Raw genomic sequence first — 20,609 nt, 5'->3', positions numbered from 1 at the left:
CTTACTGTATGCATTTACATGTTTAGTGTGAAATTCCATGCGAAATTAAGTCTAATTGTGTGAATCATATGATAATATATTATATCTGTCACTTATGAGAAATATTTGTTACAATTGAGATGTTAAGATCAGTAATTGAAAGACTTAGAAGCTTGATAATCCGAAATTGACCTCATACGTGCGATCAACATGATTTTTAGTTTACAATATGCATTTTTGTGAAAATCTGATTCGGAATGATTAAATTGATTAAGTTTTGTTTTTAGTTCACTCTTATATATCTTCTCAAACTTTAACTTGATAAGTTTATCAAATAAACCTAAATATCTCTTGTGAGAGAGAGAGAGAGAGAGAGAGGAAGAACAAAGAGGAGTGGGCATCAACAAGGAAGGAAGTTGGGAAATTGTGGAGAATTCTAGAGATTTAAACTCAAGGTCAGTTCAATCCACTATGTATAACCTCCCTCTTGGACTTGAGTAGGAATTTCTTAACCTTCATGCAAGTTAGGGTTTATAGTTGAGCTCAAGAGTATGCTAATTGATTCAATTGAAAGATGTTCTTGCCATAGGGTTGTTTTGAAGTCCATATGACCTATAAAGAGTGGAAATTACATCTTATTCTCTTATTTTCTATGTTTGCACTCATCCATATATTTTGAAGGTTATATATGTAATTGATTACCAAAATAGTGATAGCTTTGAAGAGATTGAGTTGTGAATGTGAAATTGACCCGACCCGACTATATGCTTTCTGGTATGCTTTTAGTCCCTTCCTGTGTGCATTTACTTGTTTAATGTGAAATTCCATGTGAAATTAAGTCTAATTGTGTGAATCATATGATTATAGACTATATCTATCACTTATGAGAAATATTTGTTACAATTGAGATGTTAAGATCAGTAATCGAAAGACTTAGAAGCTTGATAATCCGAAATTGACCTCATACGTGCGATCAACATGATTTTTAGTTTACAATATGCATTTTTGTGAAAATCTGATTCGGAATGATTAAATTGATTAAGTTTTGTTTTTAGTCAACTCTTATATATCTTCTCAAACTTTAACTTGATAAGTTTATCTAATAAACCTAAATATCACTTGTGAGAGAGAGAGAGAGAGTGGAAGAAGAAAGAGGAGTGGGCATCAACAAGGAAGGAAGTTGGGAAATTGGGGAGAATTCTAGAGATTTAAACTCAAGGTAAGTTCAATCCACTATGTATAACCTCCCTCTTGGACTTGAGTAGGAATTTCTTAACCTTCATGCAAGTTAGGGTTTATAGTTGAGCCTAAGAGTATGTTAATTGATTTAATGGAAAGATGTTCTTGCCATAGGGTTGTTTTGAAGTCCATATGAACTATAAAGAGTGGAAATTACATCTTATTCTCTTATTTTCTACGTTTGCACTCATCCATATATTTTGAAGGTTATATATATAATTGATTACCAAAATAGTGATAGCTTTGAAGGGATTGAGTTGTGAATGCGAAATTGACCCGACCTTCCTATATGCTTTCTGGTATGCTTTCAGTCCCTTACTGTGTGCTTTTACTTGTTTAATGTGAAATTCCATGTGAAATTAAGTCTAATTGTGTGAATCATATGATTATAGATTATATCTGTCACTTATGAGAAATATCTGTTATAATTGAGATGTTAAGATCAGTAATTGAAATCCTTAGAAGTTTGATAATCCGAAATTGACCTTATACATGCGATCAACATGATTTTTAGTTTACAATATGCATTTTTGTGAAAATCTGATTCGGAATGATTAAACTGATTAAGTTTTGTTTTTAGTCAACTCTTATATATCTTTTCAAACTTTAACTTGATAAGTTTATCTAATAAACCTAAATATCTCTTGTGAGAGAGAGAGAGAGAGAGAGAGAGAGAGAGAACAAAGTGGAGTGGACATCAACAAAGGAAGGAAGTGGGGAAATTGTGGAGAATTCTAGAGATTAAAACTCAAGGTAAGTTCAATCCACTATGTATAACCTCCCTTTTGGACTTGAGTAGGAATTTATTAACCTTCATGCAAGTTAGGGTTTATAATTGAGCCTAAGAGTATGTTAATTGATTCAATGGAAAGATGTTCTTGCCATAGAGTTCTTTTGAAGTCCATATGAACTATAAAGAGTGGAAATTACATCTTATTCTCTTATTTTCTACGTTTGCACTCATCCATATATTTCGAAGGTTATATATATAATTGATTACCAAAATAGTGATAGCTTTGAAGGGATTGAGTTGTGAATGCGAAATTGACTTGACCCTCCTATATGCTTTCTGGTATGCTTTCAGTCCCTTACTGTGTGCATTTACTTGTTTAATGTGAAATTCCATGTGAAATTAAGTATAATTGTGTGAATCATATGATTATAGATTATATCTGTCACTTATGAGAAATATCTGTTATAATTGAGATGTTAAGATCAGTAATTGAAAGCCTTAGAAGTTTGATAATCCGAAATTGACCTTATACATGCGATCAACATGATTTTTAGTTTACAATATGCATTTTTGTGAAAATCTGAATCGGAATGATTAAACTGATTAAGTTTTGTTTTTAGTCAACTCTTATATATCTTCTCAAACTTTAACTTGATAAGTTTATCTAATAAACATAAATATCTCTTGTGAGAGAGAGAGAGAGAGAGAGAGAGAGAGAACAAAGTGGAGTGGACATCAACAAAGGAAGGAAGTGGGGAAATCGTGGAGAATTCTAGAGATTAAAACTCAAGGTAAGTTCAATCCACTATGTATAACCTCCCTCTTGGACTTGAGTAGGAATTTCTTAACCTCCATGCAAGTTAGGGTTTATAGTTAAGCTCAAGAGTATGTTAATTGATTCAATGGAAAGATGTTCTTGCCATAGGGTTGTTTTGAAGTCCATATGAACTATAAAGAGTGGAAATTACATCTTATTCTCTTATTTTCTATGTTTGCACTCATCCATATATTTTGAAGGTTATATATGTAATTGATTACCAAAATAGTGATAGCTTTGAAGGGATTGAGTTGTGAATGCGAAATTGACCTGACCCTCCTATATGCTTTCTGGTATGCTTTTAGTCCCTTATTCTGTGCATTTACTTGTTTAATGTGAAATTCCATGTGAAATTAAGTCTAATTGTGTGAATCATATGATTATAGATTATATCTGTCACTTATGAGAAATATCTGTTACAATTGAGATGTGAAGATCAGTAATTGAAAGCCTTAGAAGCTTGATAATCTGAAATTGACCTCATACATGCGATCAACATGATTTGTAGTTTAAAATATGCATTTTTGTGAAAATCTGGTTCGGAATGATTAAACTGATTAAGTTTTGTTTTTAGTCAACTCTTATATATCTTCTCAAACTTTAACTTGATAAGTTTATCTAATAAACTTAAATATCTCTTGTGAGAGAGAGAGAGAGAGGAAGAACAAAGAGGAGTGGGCATCAACAAGGAAGGAAGTTGGGAAATTGTGGAGAATTCTAGAGATTAAAACTCAAGGTAAGTTCAATCCACTATGTATAACCTCCCTCTTGGACTTGAGTCGGAATTTCTTAACCTTCATGCAAGTTAGGGTTTATAGTTGAGCTCAAGAGTATGTTAATTGATTCAATTGAAAGATGTTCTTGCCATAGGGTTGTTTTGAAGTCCATATGAACTATAAAGAGTGGAAATTACATCTTATTCTCTTATTTTCTATGTTTGCACTCATCCATATATTTTGAAGGTTATACATGCAGTTGATTACCAAAATAGTGATAGCTTTGAAGGGATTGAGTTGTGAATGTGAAATTGACTCGACCCTCCTATATGCTTTCTGGTATGCTTTTAGTTCCTTATTGTGTGCTTTTACTTGTTTAATGTGAAATTCCATGTGAAATTAAGTCTAATTGTGTGAATCATATGATTATAGATTATATCTGTCGCTATGAGAAATATTTGTTACAATTGAGATTTTAAGATCAGTAATTGAAAGCCTTAGAAGGTTGATAATCCGAAATTGACCTCATACATACGATCAACATGATTTTTAGTTTAAAATATGCATTTTTGTGAAAATCTGGTTCGGATTGATTAAACTGATTAAGTTTTGTTTTTAGTCAACTCTTATATATCTTCTCAAACTTTAACTTGATAAGTTTATCTAATAAACTTAAATATCTCTTGTGAGAGAGAGAGAGAGAGAGAGAGAGAGAGAGAGAGAGAGAGGAAGAACAAAGTGGAGTGGACATCAACAAAGGAAGGAAGTGGGGAAATCGTGGAGAATTCTAGAGATTAAAACTCATGGTAAGTTCAATCCACTATGTATAACCTCCCTCTTGGACTTGAGTAGGAATTTCTTAACCTTCATGCAAGTTAGGGTTTATAGTTGAGCTCAAGAGTATGTTAATTGATTCAATGGAAAGATGTTCTTGCCATAGGGTTGTTTTGAAGTCCATATGAACTATAAAGAGTGGAAATTACATCTTATTCTCTTATTTTCTATGTTTGCACTCATCCATATATTTTGAAGGTTATATATGTAATTGATTACCAAAATAGTGATAGCTTTGAAGGGATTGAGTTGTGAATGCGAAATTGACCTGACCCTCCTATATGCTTTCTGGTATGCTTTTAGTCCCTTATTCTGTGCATTTACTTGTTTAATGTGAAATTCCATGTGAAATTAAGTCTAATTGTGTGAATCATATGATTAAAGATTATATCTGTCACTTATGAGAAATATCTGTTACAATTGAGATGTTAAGATCAGTAATTGAAAGCCTTAGAAGCTTGATAATTTGAAATTGACCTCATACATGCGATCAACATGATTTTTAGTTTAAAATATGCATTTTTGTGAAAATCTGGTTCGGAATGATTAAACTGATTAAGTTTTGTTTTTAGTCAACTCTTATATATCTTCTCAAACTTTAACTTGATAAGTTTATCTAATAAACCTAAATATCACTTGTGAGAGAGAGAGAGAGAGTGGAAGAAGAAAGAGGAGTGGGCATCAACAAGGAAGGAAGTTGGGAAATTGTGGAGAATTCTAGAGATTTAAACTCAAGGTAAGTTCAATCCACTATGTATAACCTCCCTCTTGGACTTGAGTAGGAATTTCTTAACCTTCATGCAAGTTAGGGTTTATAGTTGAGCCTAAGAGTATGTTAATTGATTCAATGGAAAGATGTTCTTGCCATAGGGTTGTTTTGAAGTCCATATGAACTATAAAGAGTGGAAATTACATCTTATTCTCTTATTTTCTACGTTTGCACTCATCCATATATTTTGAAGGTTATATATATAATTGATTACCAAAATAGTGATAGCTTTGAAGGGATTGAGTTGTGAATGCGAAATTGACCCGACCTTCCTATATGCTTTCTGGTATGCTTTCAGTCCCTCACTGTGTGCATTTACTTGTTTAATGTGAAATTCCATGTGAAATTAAGTCTAATTGTGTGAATCATATGATTATAGATTATATCTGTCGCTATGAGAAATATTTGTTACAATTGAGATTTTAAGATCAGTAATTGAAAGCCTTAGAAGGTTGATAATCCGAAATTGACCTCATACATGCGATCAACATGATTTTTAGTTTAAAATATGCATTTTTGTGAAAATCTGGTTCGGATTGATTAAACTGATTAAGTTTTGTTTTTAGTCAACTCTTATATATCTTCTCAAACTTTAACTTGATAAGTTTATCTAATAAACTTAAATATCTCTTGTGAGAGAGAGAGAGAGAGAGAGAGAGAGAGAGAGAGAGAGAGGAAGAACAAAGTGGAGTGGACATCAACAAAGGAAGGAAGTGGGGAAATCGTGGAGAATTCTAGAGATTAAAACTCAAGGTAAGTTCAATCCACTATGTATAACCTCCCTCTTGGACTTGAGTAGGAATTTCTTAACCTTCATGCAAGTTAGGGTTTATAGTTGAGCTCAAGAGTATGTTAATTGATTCAATGGAAAGATGTTCTTGCCATAGGGTTGTTTTGAAGTCCATATGAACTATAAAGAGTGGAAATTACATCTTATTCTCTTATTTTCTATGTTTGCACTCATCCATATATTTTGAAGGTTATATATGTAATTGATTACCAAAATAGTGATAGCTTTGAAGGGATTGAGTTGTGAATGCGAAATTGACCTGACCCTCCTATATGCTTTCTGGTATGCTTTTAGTCCCTTATTCTGTGCATTTACTTGTTTAATGTGAAATTCCATGTGAAATTAAGTCTAATTGTGTGAATCATATGATTATAGATTATATCTGTCACTTATGAGAAATATCTGTTACAATTGAGATGTTAAGATCAGTAATTGAAAGCCTTAGAAGCTTGATAATTTGAAATTGACCTCATACATGCGATCAACATGATTTTTAGTTTAAAATATGCATTTTTGTGAAAATCTGGTTCGGAATGATTAAACTGATTAAGTTTTGTTTTTAGTCAACTCTTATATATCTTCTCAAACTTTAACTTGATAAGTTTATCTAATAAACTTAAATATCTCTTGTGAGAGAGAGAGAGAGAGAGGAAGAACAAAGAGGAGTGGGCATCAACAAGGAAGGAAGTTGGGAAATTGTGGAGAATTCTAGAGATTAAAACTCAAGGTAAGTTCAATCCACTATGTATAACCTCCCTCTTGGACTTGAGTCGGAATTTCTTAACCTTCATGCAAGTTAGGGTTTATAGTTGAGCTCAAGAGTATGTTAATTGAGTCAATTGAAAGATGTTCTTGCCATAGTGTTGTTTTGAAGTCCATATGAACTATAAAGAGTGGAAATTACATCTTATTCTCTTATTTTCTATGTTTGCACTCATCCATATATTTTGAAGGTTATACATGCAGTTGATTACCAAAATAGTGATAGCTTTGAAGGGATTGAGTTGTGAATGTGAAATTGACTCGACCCTCCTATATGCTTTCTGGTATGCTTTTAGTTCCTTATTGTGTGCTTTTACTTGTTTAATGTGAAATTCCATGTGAAATTAAGTCTAATTGTGTGAATCATATGATTATAGATTATATCTGTCGCTATGAGAAATATTTGTTACAATTGAGATTTTAAGATCAGTAATTGAAAGCCTTAGAAGGTTGATAATCCGAAATTGACCTCATACATGCGATCAACATGATTTTTAGTTTAAAATATGCATTTTTGTGAAAATCTGGTTCGGATTGATTAAACTGATTAAGTTTTGTTTTTAGTCAACTCTTATATATCTTCTCAAACTTTAACTTGATAAGTTTATCTAATAAACTTAAATATCTCTTGTGAGAGAGAGAGAGAGAGAGAGAGAGAGGAAGAACAAAGTGGAGTGGACATCAACAAAGGAAGGAAGTGGGGAAATCGTGGAGAATTCTAGAGATTAAAACTCAAGGTAAGTTCAATCCACTATGTATAACCTCCCTCTTGGACTTGAGTAGGAATTTCTTAACCTTCATGCAAGTTAGGGTTTATAGTTGAGCTCAAGAGTATGTTAATTGATTCAATGGAAAGTTGTTCTTGCCATAGGGTTGTTTTGAAGTCCATATGAACTATAAAGAGTGGAAGTTACATCTTATTCTCTTATTTTCTATGTTTGCACTCATCCATATATTTTGAAGGTTATATATGTAATTGATTACCAAAATAGTGATAGCTTTGAAGGGATTGAGTGGTTAATGCGAAATTGAAGTTGATTGCAACTTAATAAAACTTGTGATTCATGTTTTTGGTGATGTTGAGGCATTATAATGCATTAATTTTCCCTATTTTGTGCCTTATCATGCATTTACAAAGTTGTACAAATGTCTTGCTTAGGATTGCACAAACAGGGATAATGATCGCACGTGCGGGGGTCATGGCCGGACGTGCGGGAGGCACCACTGCACGTGCGGGGCTCACAACCGCACATGCGGAAAACATGAGAATTTGAAGTTTGGATTCTGAAAAATATGCATGTGCAGGGCGCACATGTGGCGAAGGGTCTTTGCATGTGTGGCCCATGAGGAAAAATATTGTGTGCTCCTTTTCTCCTGTTTGGCCCTCTGGAATCACTAAAATATGTGTTTGAAGGTTTAAAATGTTCATAAATTGAATGGAAGTTAAACGAATCAAATGCTAATTAAAAGAAAAAGGGACTAATGAATGAATTGCATGTGTGTGTAGGTTCCATCCCAGAAGGGACTATCGCTCCGCTACAGCACTGTGAGCAATAGTACTGTAGTAATATGTTTCATTACCGTTAATGGTTATTATTATCGTTCAGTCATTCGTACGTTAATTATGTTGGCTTGTGATGAACAATTGGAAAACCTATGTACATTATTGAACATTGATATCCTCATGAACTTGGGATTATTCTACTTTGCAACAGATGGGCCCGAGGCCGTTCAATTATAAGCCACCGAGTGTGGATAAATCTGAAAAAGAGGAAGGTGAGGGCATGCTAATGTCCCACCGACCATAATGTGATTTGAATTAATTATGAATCATGGCCTATGGCCGAGGGAGGTGGTGTACATGTCGATGTACCACTCACCATCCAATGTTCTGATAACTGCTCTGTTATGTGGACCCGAGGCTGTTCTGTATGATATGTTGGGCCTAAGGCCGTTTTGTATAAAGATTGGGCCCAAGGCCGTTTTGGAAATATTTACAGAACATGATCAACCATGTGACCTATACACTTGTTTACATTGTGATTCAAGTTCATTCATTTAAATTCACTACATTATATTATTCAATGAGCCTTGCTTGCTCCTTGTTAATGTGGTGGAAACTTCATTAACTTCACAAAAAGCTTTGGCCTCTCTTGACTCTGTTTTTTGGAACGAGGCTGTAAATGATGAGATAGAATCATTATTATCCAATAAAACTTGGGTATTAGTAGATTTACCACCAGATTGTAAAACTATTGACTGTAAATGGGTTTTGAGAAAAAAACTTAAACCGGATGGAACTATCGATAAATATAAAGCAAGCTTGTTGCAAAAGGTTTTAAACAACAAGCAGATCTTGACTTTTTTGATACATTTTCTCCGGTTACTAGAGTTACATCCATTAGATTATTAATTGCAGTGGCTGCAATTCATGATCTAAAAATTCATCAAATGGATATTAAAACAGCTTTTTTAAATGGAGACCTGGGTGAAGAAATCTATATGGATCAACTTGAGGGTTTTGTGGAACCCGGTCAAGAAAGCAAAGTGTGCAAGCTAGTTAAATCCTTATATGGCTTAAAACAGGCCCCTAAATAGTGGCATGAGAAATTTGATTCCTGCATGATTGAGAATGGCTATAAAATGAATGAATGTGATAAATGCATTTACTATAAATTTGAAGAGAATTCACATGTCATCATTAGCCTCTATGTAGATGATCTACTTATATTTGGCTCTAATTTGCATATCATCGTGAAAACTAAAAATATGCTTAGTAACCATTTTGATATGAAAGATCTTGGTGAGGCTAATTATATTTTGGGAATGAAAATTACCAAAACCTGTGATGGTATATTTCTTGATCAGTCGCATTATGTTGAGAAAATTTTGAGAAAATATAATTTTTATAACTGCAAGCATGTTCTTACCCCTTTTGATCCTCATGTGCGTTTATTTCCTGTTGAAAATGATGAGAATGTAATTAATCAAAAGGAATATGCTAGTATGATTGGTAGCTTGCGTTATGCGACTGACTGTACCAGACCTGACATTGCCTATGCAGTTGGAGTACTTAGCAGGTTTACTAGCAAGCCTGGGAATGATCACTGGCTAGCCATTGAGCGTATTATGAAATATTTATCTGGTACCATAAAATATGGCTTGTTTTATAATAAGTATCCTGCAATACTTGAAGGTTACAGTGATGTCGATTGGAATACCTTGAAACCCATGACTCGTGCCAAAGGCCACGTATCCGTCATCACCAAGATTGTCTCGGTTCGGGAACTTAGGTACGAGAGGGGAAGGTCATGAATTAAGCACCCCCGCTCGCCCAGTCAAAGATCAGCCTCTACTAATCATGATATGATTTTTTATCAACATTATATGCTCTTGTTCCGGTTATTAATCTAGCATTTACTATGTGATATACGCACACAAGTATAAAATAGTTTGCTCAAATTGGAACAATTTCAATTTAATGTTTGTTTTTCGAAAGGGGTTTGATTTGCCACTTGACAAAGTGGGCTTAAAACTCCACTTAGCAAAGTGGGCTTAAAACGTACATTCATTGAATCATTCCAATTCAAACAACAAGCCTTCATCCACAGGCACTCAAACAATTTATCACTTAAGCATTTAGGCTCATGGCAAGCATGCTAGTCATGGAAGTCACTCATACTCATGCAAATATGCTAAAGCTAATGAAAGCTTACCTAATACTCCAAGCTAAGATAAGACAAGAGAGTTAGACAAATATGCGTGATTCCTAATTATACAAGATGCGTAATGCAACACATGCGATAATGCAACTAAAATAGGCTCGGGTACTAATATGGCATTTGATTTACTCCAAAACATGTGATCTAGGCACGTATTCACTGAAGTATTGAAACAAAAATGCAATTTGAATGATGCGCCGAGCCTCGGTGCATGCAAGACAAATGAATGGATGCAAGCATAAAGTATTCTAATCAAAACATGATGTTCCTAATCTAACCATTGTAAGCTAGTAAATAAAAGGGAGAAAGACGTGGGGTTGGAAAACATACACATTATTACAACTTTGCACTCTCGCGAAGGGGAGGCCGAATGAACTAAGCTAACTAGCTAACTAAGCTAAGCTAATTAAGCTAATTATTACAAACTGAATAAATTAACTTACTATTACAACACTTGAATTAATTAACTAGTTAACTAACTAATTAAATACTTAAATAATTACAATGCAGGTCCAATTAATTATTAAACTAAACAACTAACTACTACGCCTCGGGAAACGAGGGATGTGCATGGGCATGCTCGGTTTCCACCCGAAAAGACCACCGTTTTGCTTCCGAATGCCTCTATTTGCACAGTTGAACACCAACACTGCTGCTCACTCTGCTCTGCCTTACCAACACTCTGTTGAGTTTTGTATCAGTGGCTGGCAAGCCACTGGTAAAGGTTGCCGACCACCAGCCGACCATGGATGGTGGTCTACTGGCCATGGAAAGTGGCCTGCCGGCCACTGATGCACAGGTTCATCTTACTACAACAGAAGAGAAACAGAGCATATACAGGGTATTTCAAGGGTTTGTTTGCACAACCTTCCCCTCTTTTTCATGAGAAAATCAAGGAGTAGCAAGCTTTGGTTCACAAACCATCAATGGATGCAATTTCATTGCATGATAGCTTGTGAAACCAAGTGTGCAAGGTCAATAAATGCAAAACAAGACATAAACCTCCTCTCTTTCATGAATGATCAAGGAAAGAAGTTAACCTTGGAAACTTGAATCATTTCATCACTAGCAAGTATGAAATGGTTCAAGCTTCCATGTGTTCAATTAACGTCCAATGGAACACAACCAAATATTATCTTGCTCACTTTTAGTTACTCATTTTAATTACCCTTCCATTCCTTAACCGATTAAGTCCATTGGTGAGTTGTCCTCTAAAATAGAAGGAAGTGTCAAACAAGAGGTAGTTTAAGACACGAGAGAGGTTTTTTTCCATTGATAATGAACCACAAAAAGAAGATTAAACAATTAAGCATGGACCTCAATCTCAAGATTAAACAATCCCAAGGTTGAAACAACCTTCAAAGCAAACAAAGAGTGAAGAAATGAGGGAGGTTGCAGAGATTATGCTTGCTGAAATTAAGTGAGAAAAACACTAAAACATGAAATCAACTCAAACAAGTAGTGTCTAAAGGCCTAAAACACCAAGCTTGTGAGGATACTTACACTAGAAGCATGCAAAACAAGACTCAAATGACTTAACCAACCCAAAATGGAGTTAAAACAATCCAAATCAATGGTTAAAACATGCTGGAATTAGCCTACAAAAGGTTAGAAAATTAAGCTACCGCATAAAGCTAACTAGGCTAGTGAACAAGACATAAGGAGGGGAGGCTAACCCCTCCAAATTTGGGCTTCAAAACATGATTTTGGCCACTGAAAAAGCTCTGAAAATCATTATTCAAAAGCCCCAAAAAAAAAAAAAATAGTTTGAAAGTGGGAAACAAATTTGGAAAGGCCTTGCAAACAAGGAATAAAGAAGGGTGAACCCTCCTCCTCCCAAACCTTAAATGGCCTAAAAGCACAAAAGCCCACAAAAACAGAGATTTTACAACCCAAAAAAAGCCCAAAATCAGTGGGAAAAAGATAGAAAAACAAGTATATAAAGTAAGGTAAAAAGGCAAGTGTTATACCTTTTGAAGCAAAGATCAATTCTAGACAACAATTCAAGCCAAAACCAACTTCAAGAGCCCCAAGAAGGCCTCAAGGAACCTCAGTCCAAAGGTGATCAACTATGATTAAAGAGGTGTAGGCAAAAGTGTAGTGTATGTAGGCTAATGTGCACAAATTTGCAAAAGAGAGAGAAAGATTTTTGTTCAAAAAATTTTCTAATCCTCAAAAATGGGGGAAGAGACCCCCTATATATAGAAAAACATGAAATCACTACAAGGAGATCCAGCCCTACACGTTGGTGAAGATGGATGCATCTGTGCAAACAACTAGCATAAAATATCTGCAAAAGCAGCTGGAGACCGACCGGCCATCAGCGGTGGCCGGTAAGCCACATCAGTGGCCGGCAACACCAAAGTGATGGCCAGCAGCCTCTAACAGTGGCCGACAGGCCACCAAAAGCTGCAGGCTTGAAAGACCAAGGCTTGGTCCAAAAATGAGGTAACAAAGGTGAAGGGTTTGAAAGGCTCAAAGTTATGGCATTCCGCTGAGGACTTCGAGCACTTGGTGAGAAAACACATTCATCATCGGGTGTGCATGCAAGGATGTCCAAGTTGTAAGGGCCGTCAAAAATGGGATGTCTACAGTTGTCCCTTTTTGACAAAACTCGGAGTCATGAAATGACGTGAGTGAATGTCAAAGTCCGAAGACGACCCATTTTGACAAGGCCATAAGACTTGGACAAACAATCAAGACAGAAATAAATGGTTGCGCCTTGTCTACATATCTCTTTGCAAGGAATCAAACCAGCGTAGTTTTGGGGCAAGATGCAAATGATATGCACAAGGCAACTTTGAAAGCTGGACTAACATGCTACACGAAACCGGCTATTTTGAAAACTTATGATCATACAAAATGATGCAATAAGCAATAACAAAATACGATCAACAAGATAACGAGATAATATATGAATAAGCAGCTTCAAGCTAAAACCAGCACATGTTCTAGGCAAAAAAAGGTAAAACACATACTCTAACCACGCTAAATCACGAGACAAGGGAAGAAAACACTACTTAGGGTTGCATTTCACATATCTTGAGAAACTGAGAATCGCTCAAAGTCGCGTTGCACGCAACTTGAGAAACAAGAAAACTGCTCGGGGTCGTGTTTCACGCTTCCCAAGATACAAAAGCCACTCATGGCTATGTTTCACATGTCTCGAGATAAAACCCGCCCAGGGCCGCATTTCACACGTCCTTGAGAAACAAAAGCCACTCGGGGCCGTGTTTCACACGTCTAGAGGCAAAACCTACCTAGGGCTGCATTTCACACATCCTGAGAAGAAAAAACCACTCGGGGCCATGTTTCACACGTCCCGAGGTAAAACCCGCCCATGGTTGTGTTTCATACGTCATGAGAAACAAAAGCCACTCGAGGCCGTGTTTCACACGACCCGAGGTAAAACCCGTCCAGGGCCGCGTTTCATAGGTCTTGAGAAACAAAAGCCACTCAAGCCGTGTTTCATACGTCTCGAGGTAAAATCCACCCAGGGCTGCGTTTCATGCTTCTTGAGAAACAAAAGCCACTTGGGGTTGTGTTTCACATGTCCCGGGGTAAAACTCGTCCTAAGAAATAAAAGCCACTCAGGGCCGTGTTTCACACGCCCCGAGGGAAAACCAGCCCAAGGCTGCATTTCACGCGTCCTAAGAAACAAAAGCCACTCTGGGCCGTGTTTCACACGTCCCGAGGTAAAACCACAGAGGGGGGTGTGATAGATGCACAAAGGTGAACGGCCTTTCTCCTACCGAGACATAAACTTTACCCGAAACTTCTTTGAATGAATAGTACATATAATATCATGTAAGAAAGAAACTTAACAAGTGCAACACAGTAAGAATGCATGTTCTATGCAAGACAAACAACCGAGATACAATGTTAATGAAGGCATGTTCTATGCAGAATATAAATGATGCAAGATACGCATGCAATGTGTGATGCATATTCTACGCAACAATACATATGAAATGCACATTCTATGCAACAAATATAGGAGGTGCATATTCTATGTGACGAATTTGTGAAGTGCATATTCCACACAACAAATAAAGAACGAAAGGAGAACGAAGGCAAAACGAATAAAAGCGACATTTGAGGGCACCTTCTGAGTTACCTCTTGGAGGAAATGCAACATGTTTAAAAAGGATACACCTCGTTCATGTTGACAAGTGACGAACATCGTACACCGAAAACACAGTTTTGAGCTTCCGCAAAGACAATCTGAACCCAATAATGAACCATCCCTACATTTCTTGGAAACCAAGGACACAAAACAGCATAAGGACTCCAAGGGAGGCCACCGGCCATAGGAGGAGGGTGCCGGCTATGGATGAACCTTGCCAACCACGGATAGGCCTTGCCAGCCCCATGTCGGCCACCGATGGCAGTTCGGGGCCTTTTTTGTCTTTTCACCACAAGTCTTTAAATATATAACTCAACACTTCATTTTCTCAAAACCCTAAAGTCAAAATTGCTCCCCTCTCTCTACGTGCTCCTTCTCTCTAAATTTGCGCATTCTACGCATTTTCTAACGCCCCACGCAAACTTTATTCGCTAAACCCTCTTAGCTCTCTTCACTTTGAACTGATTGAAATTTGATTTGGACCCTTCTTTCCTCATTTTCACCCTTCTAGGCTTGTTCTCCTCGAGTTTCTCTCGGGTTTGGTCAACTTTTCCTAAGCTTGACTTTTCCTCCCATTTTCTCTCTCCTAAGGTTGACTTTTCCAAAGTTTACCCTCTTTTCGGCATTTTTATTCACTTTGTCACCTACTTCACACCCATTTTCAGATGGTGGATGATTCACCACATGACAGGGCTCTTCCAGAGGTTACTCCCTTATTTCCACCCGTTCCTGAGGAAGTAGAGCCAACGGCTGACCTTGGCACCAACCTTGAGGCAGAGTTCGAGCCTGAGGCCAAGCCAGAGTCGCTCCTGCTGAGGGTACAACCTTTTGATCCAAAGAGATACCATCCCTAGACATATATCTTGCCTTTCGGAGGCATCATACGCTTCACTGAGTTTGCTTGCAGTGCACCGGAGGACCTCCTGCTGAGGGAGTCGGCTTATCATCTGTCAGCCATCGCCGTTAAGGTATAAACTCTGTTTTTATGCATTTTTTCCTTTCTTTACTTGTAATTCTTGCACTATGATCATTGCTTGATCTGACTGTACTTTCATCACTATCTTATCTGATTCATCTGTTCTTTGCCACAAGGAGAGGCCCATGCCTTCTGAGGCTACGGAGCCACTATTGCGCGAGACTGGTATGACAAGCTCCTCGCATGAGGTCGCAACATCATAGACGAGATAGGCTTCGGCCTATTCTGCTCTAGCCTGACGAGGGTCATCGCTAGCCATCCTCTTCTGGGAGCACTTATGGAGAGGTGATGGGACACCACCAACTTTTTCCACTTCTCCACTGCCAAGGAGATAACGATGACTCCCCACAACTTTGCCATGATCACCGGCTTAGGAGTAGGGGGCGATCCGATCCCTCTCGATATAGACATGGGAGAGTAGGAGGCGGCCTCGATTGAGCTACTGAGAACGCATCCACCTCTATACCGGACAAGCATGGTCAGATATACTTGGTTTGCCGAGCAGTTCAGAGGGATCAGGCCCGAGATGATAGAGGAGATAGAGCAGTACGCCAAGGGATTTTTGATGTTCATCTTTGGTACCACCTTATTTTTGAATAGGTAGAACACCATAGGCCTGTATTTGCTGAGCACCCTGGTGACCCTTCCTCGGGTTCGCTTCTATGACTAAGGTGGAGCTGACCTCGCCACCTTATATGGCTACATAAGCTCGACCTCCCGTCTCAGAGGAGACTTGATCGGAGGCTACTAGCGAGATTGGGAGGTACGCATCTCAATTCCCTCTTAGCACTTTACATTTTCTTCTTTACAGTTTCTGTATTACATCTGTTCAACACATATGCTTTCTGCTTTGCACTTTCTTTTTTTATTCATACATTGTACTTTCTGCTTTGTACTAGCTGTATCTGTTCATACTATACAGATCACATATCACTGCATTTTCTTCACAGCTATGGGTCTATGGATATTTTCTGACTCTAGCTCCAGAGCCCATAGAGGAGCTCCTATTGGTAGTCCCCTACTCACGGAGATATGACAGTCGGCTCCAGCGTAGGACCCGTGAGACCTTCACATTTTTTCGGCATTACTTCGACCCGGTGGCTATTCACGAGGTAACCCAAAACACAGTCATTTTTGCTTTAACACTTTTATGATTCACATTACAACTGACAATAATTAATCAACCGTACAACTTCTATTTGCAGATCATGTGGCAGCCATGGGCCATGATGCCAGCGAGGATTCAAGACTAGTATGCTGGGGCCTGGGTCATTTCTCGCTTTCACATCCTACTTGAGGGCCCAATTTGTCGAGCCTGGTTCCTGAGCAAGCAGTTCGTGCACCAGACTATAGGCCTACCTGACCTGATCGTCCCGATGGCGCCGTCAAAGTCCATGCGATCAGCAGACAGCCTATCCATTGATGAGGTCACTCAATTTATGGTGGGCTTGGAAGTTGACTACTTCCGAGCAGAGGGTGACTATGCGACCTTCATGCAGACACATTTGATGCCACCTCTGACTGGTGCTCGTAGAAGTGAGGAGACGAGAGCTCCTCTTGCGAGAGAGATGCCTAGAGTGACCAGAGCAACCAGGGCTCATGCTAGAGGGGCTTCTCGGGCGAGGCAGAGGACCGGTTGGCCAGAGTTTCCGACCACGTTGACATGCTGGTGGCATACTGGAGATGCTTACCAGGTTCTGATTGAACCTGCAGCGATTGGTCACGAGCTTGTCGAGGTTCGAGACCCGACTCAGGTATGGACCATTCTTTACGTTTGCACCCCACATTTAATTTCAGATATGTTCATTGTAGATACTGATCACCCAAATGTATTTACAGGCCTCCATAGAGTACACGGGGAGGGCTCTCGAGTTGATAGCCTCCCTAATGGGCATGGTACAGAGGAGAGAGGCGCCGTTCAGTCTCTATGGTATCTAGGTAATTTTCTTTAGTTTACGCTTCATGCTATCAAGTTTCCAGTACACTAGCCTTTTAACGGTGGTCTATTCCAAACTACACTGAACTGATATAGTGCATCTGATACACTGCATTCACATATTACATTCATACTGTACTCATACTGTATCTGATTTTTGCGTACATTCATTCTGTACATCATGCTGGTATCTGATATACACGTTGTAACTGATATGTTGACAACTATCTTTTCCAGATTCCAGCTGTACCGGCGGCACCAACGGCGGCACTAGCACCAGCACCAGCACTAGCAGTACCTCCTCCAGTAGCAGGGAGGAGAGGTAGAGGTAGAAGTGCTCGAGGCCAGAGCAATCCTCTAAAGCCTATCTTGCGCAATGCTGATGTTAAGACCAGTGGCTCGGAGGAAGCAGTGAGTCAGCATCCCGAGTCATCCAAGAGTAGAGACAATGACGTCGGCTCAAGTTTCGAGAGTGGAGGCGATGATGCTGAGGAGGGTTCCGGGACAAACAGCGGAGACGATGTCGGTTCTGGTTCTAGCATAGAGTCTGCTTCAGGCAGCGGCACTGATGGAGATAGTGCCCCAGAGTCCTCTCCTCCAATGAAGAGAATGAAGAGGGCCTGTAGAGCATATGGCTACTGGCGCTGATTGTTTAGTACTTTTGCTTAGTTTCTTTTGTTGGTAGCATTAGCACATTGCATCGCTTCTGATAGGTTTTATTTGCTTTAAAAACTTGTACTCCTATTTTGTTAAAACATGATCGAAATAAAACCTTGTAGTTTTTGAAAAAAGTGTTGTATTTTGCATCATGAGCACCGTATTGTATGAAATGGACAACGAACCGAATTGGAAAACAAAACTGAACACTTGTATTGGCACAACGTTCTTAATTAGGTAATGAACTGACTAACAACCAAAATACAAAATGCAATATACAACTCGATAAACAAAACGACTCAAATATAGCTCAACATGCTTGCTAAAACCAAAAAGACTCAAAACAAGACTTTAAAACACTCGAAGATCAAAGCAAAACATATGCTTCCAACACTGCCCAACACACGGGTGGACAACAGGTCAGAGTGAGAGACTATCGACCACAAGTAGGGGTTGACGGCCACATGTTGACCATGAGGGGTGGCCTGCCAACCACCAATGCGGCCTGCCGGCTACCTACCGGCCATCAATATAAAGGACCTCCAGATTGTTGACACCTAGCTTCCACTCACTGCCTTATCTTCTACAAAAGGTTGAGCTTTGTAATTTCTTCATTTCAGCTGCAAATTCTTCACAAATGGAGCAATTTTTAACCGAAAAACTCTCGGATTGGATTGCAACTTTAGACTGCTTGAAAAAGGTAAACTTTCGGGTTTTGGCATAAATACACTTTTTTCATTGAGCCGTTCTTCACTTTGTTTTCCATTCTTTCATGCAGCGGCTAAATGTTGGAACCCAATTACACTTGTCTTTAGCTTCAGGGGACAAGAGATATGCCCGACAATCGAAGAATTTCAGGAGCTAACGGAATCCCAATGCGATGAGATAATTATACTTCAGCCTCGTTTCGGCTAAATCCAAGCTTTGGGACGGATGTGTGGGCTAACTCTACACGAGGCTCGATCTTTGGTTCACAATGGAGAGCTGGATGTTCCCAATCTGATTCATCAATTTTTTGATGTCGGTAACCGAGGCAACCTTCTTTGGCGGGGTTTTTGACAACACGCCCTTTACTTATGCATGCTGGCACATTTCCTTCTTTTCCCTAGTTTTCGCGGGTCTAGCATTCGGCTGATTGAAGTGGCCTAAGGTTTGAACGAAGGCAAGAGTTGTATTGGCTTGGTACTGGTCGAGACTTTAATGGGCTTAGACGCCTTCCATCGGCCAGAGACTATCAAATTCATAGGAAGCCCACTACTTGTTTAGGTATTGTTTCCCGTCCTTTCTCATACGCATTTCTCACATCTCTCGGCACTCATGCTCTATTTTTCTCTTAAAGCCTTTTTCTCACTTTTTTCTCAACATACATCTCTCTATTATATAATCTTTTTTTTTTTTTCATTCTTTCCCAAGTTTTGCTTATGGATAAGCTGAAGGTTATGGATTCTTGCCATGAGTAGTCAGCTCGAGGTTAATTCTTCCGCCACTGACTAGTGGATTTCCCAAATGAGAGATGGTGGTGCCATTGGATGTGCAATAGGTCTGCGGTTGACATTTCTTGGCGTTGCCTCCGGCTTAATCTGACCAAAATGAGCTACAGCATGACTCGGCAACCTGGCATTCAGCTGATCAGCCTTACACGCTGTGTATTCTACTTTTCATTCTGGTTCAGATGTTAGTTCGGGCATGACTAGACCCGCCTAGAGGAGGGGGTAGAGTACCCGGTTGCATTCCCCATCCGAGATTCATATTTGGCTAGGTACCTCACTGCTTGGAGGATAGGAGAACTTATGGCCCCTGTCCCTAGCTTCAGTTGCATCCTTTCTGGCAGGTGTTTGGCTTGGCTTGAGGATGAAGCACAAATCGGGCCTACTTTAGCTTCAGAAGCTTCCACAATCACGAAAGGGGGACGTAAGAGCACCTAGCTCATCTATGCCCTTAGTTTATTGCTTTGACCTTTCTTTTCAAGTTTTTTCGATGTAATAAAAGAAACTTTGATCTGTATCAGAGAGTTGAAGAACGTTTATGTTTGAAATCAATGAAATTAAAGTTGTGAGCACTGAAAATTTTCCTCCAAAAATGGTCTAAGTTGTAAAAGGTAGAATTTTGAACAAAATCAACTTTTATTTAAACTTTCCAAAACTATTTTCGAAAAGGATCACCACCTGACACACACGGAATCAATCATCGAGAGGTACAACCCCAAATCCAAAGATCACAAATTGCCCCTTGACTGAATAACATTGCTCAGCACTGTAACTAGTTCTCATAATAAAGATCACAACCGAACTCTCAGATAAAGAATAGACAAAGATAACCTGATCAAACACCTGGACTGGACAGTTGAGTTGGAGGTGTTTACGGCCGAGCTTCAGGATGAAGTTGCTTACGTATCCCAAAGATGGGAATCAGGCCTTACGTAGTTTGGTTTAGGTTCACTTGAGTATTAACACTCTCCTTTTGCGCTCTAACTTTTGCCAAGGCCGCCCTTTAGGGTTTTCAACCTTGTGAGCTCAGTTTTTCTTTATTTCTGATTTTTCATGCTCTAACTTT

This window comes from Camellia sinensis, chromosome 4, assembly GCF_055761805.1.
Source record: "Camellia sinensis isolate YWXY chromosome 4, ASM5576180v1, whole genome shotgun sequence".
In the NCBI taxonomy this organism is placed as follows: Eukaryota; Viridiplantae; Streptophyta; class Magnoliopsida; order Ericales; family Theaceae; genus Camellia; species Camellia sinensis.
Note: the sequence above shows the minus strand (reverse complement) of the source record.